This window comes from Rhyacophila brunnea, unplaced genomic scaffold (genome assembly GCF_057557595.1).
Source record: "Rhyacophila brunnea isolate RB1 unplaced genomic scaffold, BYU_Rbru_1.0 scaffold_71, whole genome shotgun sequence".
Lineage (NCBI taxonomy): Eukaryota > Metazoa > Arthropoda > Insecta > Trichoptera > Rhyacophilidae > Rhyacophila > Rhyacophila brunnea.
Window position 1 is genome coordinate 1,882,915 of NW_028233341.1, and position 10,644 is coordinate 1,893,558.

Below are 10,644 nucleotides of genomic sequence, written 5' to 3' on the forward strand. Positions count from 1 at the left end.
TTTTAAGTAAATTCATATACATACGATATTGTAAATAATATGGGATTCTACAGATCTTAAAATTTTTAATTGTTCTCCAAGTTTCAGTAAATAAAATTTTAAATATTATTTGACCAGATAATCATATTTATATTATTATATATAGTTTTCAAGCTCACATGTGAATTTTCTATTGTTGAAGTTTTAAATTACAATAAAAATATATTCCACTGGTCAAGTTATAATTAGTATTATATGGCCAAAATGTGCAGATAAAAATAAATTTATTAATTATTATTATATTTAAGAAAAATAATGCTTTAATTTATTTTATTAGCATGATTTCAAATAAAACAACAGTAAAAATCCAATGTATTTTATTTATTTAATAAAGAAGTAAACTGAAAAATATGTATAAAAGGACGCATATTATACTTTTGAGTCTATATTTTGTTGATTATAAAGTTACTTAAAATCATATTATATTTATTTTCCTCGAAAAGTTAGATAAAAAACGATATAAATGAAGTATTCACATATTTCATAGGTATAATTTCAACAATTGTATGATTCGTGAAAATTTCTGTTTGAATTAATATTATAATTTCTGAAATTTTATAATATATATGTAAATAAGTTACATTGATTATTTAATGTATCTATTCTATATATGTTAGAAATCAATATATATTGTTAAGACCATTAATAAAACAAGAATGTATTCAGGTGATATATATCGGCTATTTTATTCACCTAGGATATTTTTCAGATTCTGGTTTCTTTATCGGGTAGATATCGATTACTCTGTCATAATTTATTCGACTTTTTTTATAAAATTTTTTTCTATCTCGGATTTTTTAGCTTCATTTAACTCAAATTTTAACATTAGCCTTTTAATGATGTAAATTCTAGGATTCTTCGCTCTTTTTATGTCAAAATAAAATTTTGTGAATTTGCCTTCAACTGGTACAATTTGCACGTGATAACATAGAAGGAAATGAAATGACGGATTTTGAGATATATTTTAGCAAGTTTATACATAAAGCTTTATAAAAAATTTTTAAATACAATTATTTTAGATCTTAAAATATAATTCAAATAGATCAAAATAATGGTTTCTGATTGTTCTAAGTAATGCAATAAAAAAAACTACTCAAGGCTTTGTAGTGTATATTTTACGCTCTAAAGCATAAAAACTTAATTTAGCCATCTTAAAAGTATATTCCTTCTCCTTTTAGAGGATCATAAAATATCCACTATGGTTTTCAATATAATTGAATAATTAAACCGTGTAATTTGACTGAAACACCATTCATTGGAAATAATGGCTGCATCAGGGAATTATTTATCATATAAGTGAATTTTAATTATCTAAATTCGCATTATCACTTCACAAAAAAATACATACGCCTTTTTCTCGCGGATTACATCATAAACTAAAATTCAGATCCCTCTCTAAATTTGTGTATCTAGTAATTTCTAAGCTCACCGATTCTTTTAATATCAATCTATCAAGTACACCGGGTTCATCAAGCATGGCGAATGTTATTAATCGATGTAATATTTTACATCTAATATTGCAACAAAAAAGTTGCACAGTACTAAGAAAATACGTAATAGCCTATATATAGAGCATACTGAGTATCACAGGTCTTTTTAAGACATTTATTAGTTTTTTCATAGATTTATTAAAAAGTATTTATCGCCATGCCAAAAAAATATGAGTACCTTGAACGGTTTATTTATTGATCTTGAATATAAATATAGCAGCCTCGACTTAAAATTTAACAATTGAAGAATCATTAAAATGTAAAAAACGCAATTTTGACCTGATTGTACATCAATAGAACTATCTTTGTTTTTATTTTGGTATTATCATCGCACAATTAAATCTATAAAAAAAATGGCATGGTAAGTTTTTCAGATGGGATGAAAAGCTTCAGAAATTGTAAATCACATAGAATTCTCAAAATAAGTTACTTTGTAAGAAATAAATATTCGCGAAAATAATACAATTTTTTAAAAGGATTTTTAAATTTATAAAAAAAAATGTTTTGATAGCCCTTTCTAAATTTAAACATAAAATATCGTATGATAATCGAGTGAATGAACATATGTAAATTGCTGGCTTTCTCGTCTGTATAAGTTTATATTATAATCTAATACTCGTACCTGTGGAAATATAAATCTACTAATCCAAAACAAGAAATTATAATCAACTGTAAAATTATGTGATCATGTTCGTCTCTTAATTTTTGGTGATGCCGTAAAAATATCTAAATTTAAAAAAAATCAAAAGTGATGCTATAGAATTATAATTTTCGATACATCTAGTTCTAAATATCATGATAATATTATGCGGCATTTTTATATATAAAAAATTGAATATCTTGCTATTATTCTTACCATCTCAAAAATATTTTGAATAGAAAATCATTTATTATATGATTATTTTTCATCTTAAACCAAGGCATCTTATCATAAAATTGATTTTTTAATCAATTCAAAGATTAAAAATATAAAATTGACTTTAATAAAAAAAAATTTGCTGTCATAAAGAATGTAAACATATATACAAGAAGCTATGAACACCTCTTAGATGTGAGAAAAACATCAGGAGTCAAAAGTGTATTTTTAAAGATTATAATTTTCAAAAATAAAATGTAATAGAATGAAATTATGCAGTGAGGATTTATAAAACGTGGATTGTTAAGAATTTGTAATTGATTTCTATAAAAGGGATTTTTAATGCGTTTATTTAATATTAAAAAATATATAGAGATATCAAAAAAAGTATAATCTTATGGTATATTAAAAGAACATGCACTTATTTGGAATTTTCGAAAGTAACATTTTTGCACAAAAATCATAAATATCGTAAAAAACATCAAAATTCTTAATTTATTTATTTCTTGTCTATTACATGGAATAGTATCTATTATTTCATAGCAGAATTATATTGTTTTTCTAGTTTATTTTATGCTACAGTTCAAAATATACCCATATAATATAAAAGATGCTATATCTTGTGAGAGAAACACTTTGACTCAGTATAAGACAAACTTTGCATATTCTTTCCACACACTCTAATTCTATGTATATTGCGAAATTAAAATATAAAAGATGACCTACTTGATCAGTAAATCGTTTATTATACATTTTTTATTGATATTTTCACTTTGATTAATATATTACACATAAATATATGATTCCACGCATTATTTCTATTTAAAATGCGAAAAAAATTATATATATTGACTGTATGGATGCATTCACTAGATGTTTTTCTCTTTACCACTAAATTTATTATTCATGTTTTTAAACCCATGGTAGCAAAATTGAAAATCTATATAATGATACCTATATAAAATTCTACAATTAGGCGATCTAAAATTTTTATTTCTATAATTTTTTTCGTTGAGCTTTCTCTAGATACTTTTTTTTAATAAAGTTCGAAATGAAAATAAAATAACCAAATATTTTGTGCAAGTCATTCATATAAAACACGTTAAGCATTTGAAATATTTTCATTAACTATTCGCATGCATTTTTTTTTCTTTGACGGCAAATATCATCAATAATTTTATTAAATCATTTTTTACATTCTGACGAGTACACTCTTTTTAATTGGTTTTTAAAAAGTCCTTTAATCTATAGTGAAATAGTTCCAGCTTTATTCTCGCAATTATTTTATACTATGTAGTTTTAAGAGTTTTCCTACGACATAATATTAATTTCTTGCATTAAAACTCTTTTATGTTCGCTTACTATAGTTTTTTTCCTATACTCTTTACAAGTGGGTACATTAACACAAAAAAAAAGATTGGCAATAGATTATTATTGTTACAAAAATATAAAGACAATAAAAATAATGATAATATCTAGAGAATTTTTCTATAAATAGATTTAAATCTCGAGTATGTGTATTTAAAGAGCAAAACGGAATATTTTGAATACAATATATTTATCATATAATAATATAAGAATCTACATGATTCAAGAACTGGCCGTGTATTTTAGTTTAAATTTTTTTATTAATTGCCGTTAATATATTTTCGTTATTATATTTGAGCGTTTTCTGATGCTATTAATATAGCATGATAATAATAATTTGTTTTTTTTGCGAAATCTCAAAAAAAAAAAAATTGAAACATATAAAAATGTTTATATATGGTGAAAGACAAAAAATCAAAAGATTTGATTTATTATCCAACTGGATGTGCAGACTGACCGTCAGTATATTTTCCTAAACCTAAACTGTGTATTATCTGCAAAATAAAAAAACCATGAGATAAGATTAATGTCAGAATGATTAAGACTTATTGTTAATACTTGAAATTATCATAGGAATATAATAATTTATAACTTTCTCACATATTTTAGAGCAATGGGTATAAAATGCACACTTAAGAATTTTATTACGTAATTTAATAATCGAAATTAAGTTTTTTTTTCGTAATAAATTTTAAGGACATAGTTTTTTTTAGATTTTCTTGGGCTTTTTGAATCAAGATGGACACAATAATTATTTTTCTAGACTCGAGTAAGGCTTAGATGATTTTTTTTCTATAAACCACTGAAAATCTAAAGACTGCAATAATCAAACACTTATTGAGTAATCAGAAAATTTTATACCATAAATATGGTAATTTTGTAATCAAATGCTCATATCGGTTAAACATAGATTCTGGAATGTTTCTTACTGTACTTTTATTTAACCTATAATAGAAAAAAACAGTTTATTTTTATATTATTAGCTATACAATTTTTTTTCTCATTTTAAACTAGGCCAAGTATATCTTTACGTGAAATTATATATGCTATAGAATACTATGATTTATAGATATTCCATCGTTTATCATAGCGATTTGTGTTCAAAACCTTTTTAAAAAAATAAAATCTGAAATAAACCAATGAATATATAGAATTACCCTTTTATCCAAATATTTTTAATGATAATTACGATGCATCTGAAAACCAGCATTAATTTTTTGCTTAAAAAAAAACTCTATTTTATCGATGTAAGTTTTCGGCAATGCTTGCCTTTTAAAAAATCTGATTTCTACATAAAAAAGAGAATTTTACATATTTTCATTATGAATACTTCATATATTTTTTTCTTATTCATAGAAATATAGAATACTAAATTTATGTATTACGGAACAAGGCTATATAAGATTCAAAATTTTTTTTTGCATTGCTATTTTATATTTTTACTACTAATTTGTAAGTTATATTACGTTTATAGTTGTTTAAAAATTGATCTTAAGACGTAAAATAGCATTATTTATTTTGAAAAACCTAATGGTTTAAAAGTGTGCCACTAAAATATTTTGATGGCTTTTAACCCTTATACATCTAAATACTAGTTTCTTTTTAATCTGGTCATAAAATAAGATGATAAATATCATACAAATCTCTGAATTAATACCTAGTGTAATTAAGAGAATATTAATGGTAATACTCGTCATTCCTAATTTTTTTACAATAAATTTTATATCTTATGAACAAAATTGCAAATTTAAACAAATATTCGTAAGTTTATTTTAATAAACAATTAAATTTTGCGACTAAGCATACAAACATAATAATATTACTAAGCAAACGCCAAAAAATCTCTTTATTTACAATATTTCTATATTCAATATTAATTTACATATTTGATAAACTTTCAGGTCATTCAAAACAATTTTTATAGACACTTTTTATACTATTTTTTTAAAAGTTTAGTATTAATCAAAACTTGGAATGATTCAAGTGAAATACATATTAATGGTAATTACAAAGTATAATTATGAATTTTATTCTCGCTTTTATACAATAGATTCTTGCTTTTATTACGCAGGAAATTTCATAAATACTAAAATATAGAATTTACTAACGTTTAGCCGGTATAAACGTTTAAAAATACAAAAAAATAATTAAATAATGATTTTGTCGTGTTAAAATTAATAATTCTGATTGATCTCATTTTTAATCTTTAAACAGATTGTATTTTTGAGATACTGTAGTATTACAAATCAAGATTAATAGATTTGAATAAATATAAAATTAACAAAAAACCATGTATTCTATAGTAAAATTTGAACTTTCGTTAATGATGATATAGAAAGGCATTAAAAAAGATTTAATGACTTTTATATTTCATCTATCTGGCATGGTAGTGTTTTAATAACAGAAAAAGGGTAGGAGATTTTTAGCGAAAAATATCTTGTTGATATTATTTTAGCTACAAAAATGTATTTTTGGCATAGTAATAGGATTTTTTAGATATTATTTTCATCTAGAGATAATCATGCACAAAAAATGCAATCGTGGAAAGAACAGAAGAAAGATCTTGAATGAAAAAAATAATTTGACAAAGACTGTAAATGTAAAGAAAAGGGAAGAAATATTCTATAGTATTTCTAAATCGCCTAGTCTATATTTTTGCTTCTAAAAATTCAAATTTTATAAATTAAATCAGCACATCAAACAAAATGTGATCAACTATATTATAAAAATAATGTATAAACGACAAAAAAGATTTGAAATTGACAGATTAGATAAAATATAGAATATGCAGAATATTTGTAAAAAATTTAAACTAAGGTTTGGATGTAGATTATCTTATAACCATGTAATTTAAATTAAATTTGTATGTGAGGTGGAAAGAAAAATAAAAAATACTGTGATTTTGCGCAGAAGTAAAGAAAATATGTACCAGATATACTTTTATAAAATTTAAGGTTAACTACCGAAATGTAAAATATCAGTTTTAAACAACTTTGTATTTGTCTGTTTTAAGTCTCAATATGTGATTATGGATTTTTAAATATAAAACACAAAACTTTGTTCATTCTCATATGCTCTCAAATAGTGCTCTGTATTGCCTATTAATGGAGAATAATATCTAATTGCTGTTTACAGAATACTAAAAAACACGAAAAGCTGTGTATTTTTTTTAAAAAAAGGTATGTATGAAACCTTTGTGTTACTCATACATGTTATCAATATAAAAGCGTAGAAATCAGGCAAAAAAAAGAAACAACTGCAAATTTATATTCAAGTTGTCAATAGGGCTGGTATTTTTTATATTTGGGTTCGAAATAGGGTATAATTTTTTAGATATATATTATAGGAAACTAATATAAATAAAAAACACTAAATGTGCATCTTTTTCTTAAAATTTCGAAAAATATCACGTTATTCTGCATATTAATCTTAAATTGTCACACAGATATAATATACTATTGTTTTTGCAAGGTTTGGTGTGGTGCTTAAATAAAAAAGTCATTTTAATCACTAACTTCTATTATTGAAACAATATACGGTCTTATATCACTATTTTTTCTGCAAAAAGATTCTCTTCCATAAAAATTTACAGAATCTATAATATTTGATTATAAATATATAATATTAAGATATACAATTTTTTTTACAAATTGGCAACGTTATTAATTTTTTCTATATTTTCTTATATTAAAAAAATTGTATGCATTGTTAAATTTTTCTAAATAAATATTTAATACTAATATATGTAAATTTATAAATAGTTAGTTATTATATTTGAGTTTATATGCTTTTTATTCATAAGTATTTTTTGTTGGGCGCGCATAATGTTTTCTACTGTGGTAATAACATTTGCTTGATAAGTTATGAATTCATACATGTATACATTATCGAAAAAAAAATATTTGGATTGAAACGTTCTAAATACGATAAAACCTTTACACTATTAATTACATTCATAGTATTTCTTATTTTTATAAATAAATATTGAAAATAAGATTTTCGAGGTTTTTGCTAAAATATTTTGCGTAATATAATCAAGAAATAAAAAAAAAGAATTTGAGATTGACTTTTTATTTTTCCTTTATTCATTATAAAGTCAAGTATTTCTTTATCATTCTATTTTTATAATATTCTGAATTTAATTAAATTTTCTTTTAAATCGTTACCTACATTTATAAATTAGAACAAGACACAATTCATCATTATTATCCTAGCCTTTTACGCTTATGCTTACATATATGTTGTTTCTTTGAATTTCACTTTATTTTCTTTGTTTTTTCATGTATAAACAAATTAATGATACCATCTTCCCAAAAAGGATGAAATCTAGATTCTGAAAACTTTGTTATCTATAAAACTTATAATTAGTTTTCTGCTATTGTTCCTATGCATAAATATATATTACAATATCTTTTTCTGCCAGAACCCCTATGCACTTTCTTTTGCTTATCATTCGTCAATGGATTAAAATCTGAGTCATAAATAATCAATATACTTGCTCTGATTATACTTAATCCTAATTCTCTTGAACGAGCTGTCAAAAAAAATGCATAACCTTCTTATTGTTATCTTATAATGTAATGTTTTTTGTTTAGCCCCCAAGGTTAGTTTTTTCGCCCTTTTTGTAATATTATTTTTTATTAACTTCAATTTCAATCATCTTTTGTTCATTTTTCAAAATTTTATTATAATATAGGAACTGATTTATTTTCCTTTCCCCATTTTTATCCACTTTGATGACCCTTCAATAACCAGTCGGGATTTATCTATATCTTAATTCCCAATAAAAAAATATGAACTCATAAAAATCACAGAACTTTCATCTTTCAAACCTTCTTCTTCATTTTATTTAATTTTATATACATTCTTTTTGAAATTTTACTAGATTTTTCTGAATTTTGATTTTTGCAATGGGCTCAGAACAGTATCGTTTTTCAAATTATAATTCGTATATTGCATTTTGTAATAAATTAATACTAATGCCTTATTTTTTGTTCTGCTTTTCGTATTTTATAAAAATAATCCTATTTAATTTCTTTTTAATTTGCTCTAGGTAGTCAGTCAAATCTATAAATACGATTATATCCTACATTTCAGGTAGCAGATAAAAATCACATTTTTAATGCTTTGCTTTCTCTTGGCGGTTCAAATTGATACTGTGAATAAATTTGCTTTTTACAAAATTTTTATTACATTGGATATTAAGATTCTATTTTCGCCTGTTCTGTATTATATTGTATTTATTTTATTTTATTTTTTATTATTTGTTTGAATAGCTCTCGGTAACTCTTTTTCTATATATATTGTTGATTACCAAATCATTCGATTATATGCATTCTACTCTATTTTTTTATTCTCCTATGAATATCGGGTTCGATTAGAGCTCTCAAAATCAAGCCCATTTTTATGCTCTTTCAGTGGCTTCTTTATTCGCACCGAAAAAGAAGAGCTCTTATTGATTGGATCTCTAAATTATATTGAAAATCTGAATGTATATCACGTTCGCAAAGAAATAATACGATTAACAGCCTCAAAACCGTTAAATCATTTCGAATGTGTGTCCCAGAACATCAATCCGGCTATAACGGTAAAAACTTATATTTTTTGTGAAAAATAGCATTTTTTTTTAATTTGTTTTTTCATCAAGCATAGCATATAAAAGCTTTAGGTAAGAAATTGATGATCAGTGTGTCTTATACCAGACATACAGCGGAAATTTTCGCACATTCTATTATTATTTGCTCAATTTTCTTATATATGATTTGTGACACATTCCTTGCATACAAAAGTACAATAACCTTTTAATTTTTTGAATTAATGGCATAAAACTGTAGATGGTGATAAAATTAAAACATGTTTAATTGTTCGGAAGCGCACATCAACCCTATAAAAGCAAAAATTTGTATTGTTATTCCCAACCCTATTCCATCGACTAAATTGACACCTTGCTTATTTTCGTATAGATTTTATAGCCAGAATATCGGTTTTTCTGTCAATAAAAAAGTGTATTGCACAGATAAGGTATAATAATTGTGAGAGTTTCTAAGTTTAGAGAATCAGATTGAAACATTTTATAACTCACATAAATAAGATTTTTCATATCTAATGAGATTTTTCTCAAGAAGAAACTTGTGTATGCTTTTATTATCTAATATAACATTTTGATCTTCTAATATACAATCTGTCATATTTTCATCACTAAAATTTTTATTTTGTAAATGTTTATTTCAAAAAATATATTTTTACAGTTTCATTGACGAAATAATATTATTTATAAAATCAGAAATTATATTAATATTTTCTAATAGAAATCTGAACCATCAAACAAATTTTCCTCCTTTTTACGTAACAATCGATCTTATCTGTCTGAATTTCATCTTTCTAATTCTAGCTCTCCATTCTGGATCGCAAAACTAAATCTATCGATTTGTGATTAATACCATTCATCAAGTTGAAAAAACCTTTGCTTATTTCTGCTGGTCTTATTATCATCATTTAAAGATAAAATTTTTGAAGTTTAACGTCCTTCTTAATCTTACAATCAGATCTAAGCTTTTCTAAAACTACTTTTTGCTTAAAATCGGATTCTGCAACTTTGATATTCTTTATTATGAGGCGTTTATCAAAATTTATAATTCAAGGATAATTGAAACACGAAAATATAAATCTATAGGGTAGGGTGCGATATATGAAAATATTATAATATGAACTAAAACATGTTGTTTTAAATTATAATATCTAATTTTTTTACTAGACAGTACATTTAAACATCACACTTTAACATATCAATTATGGGAAAGTAACTGCTCATATACAATTAGAAACAATATTATATATTATGTTGTGAATATGAAAAAGAAAAATCAAGTTATATTATAACGTGAAACTTTA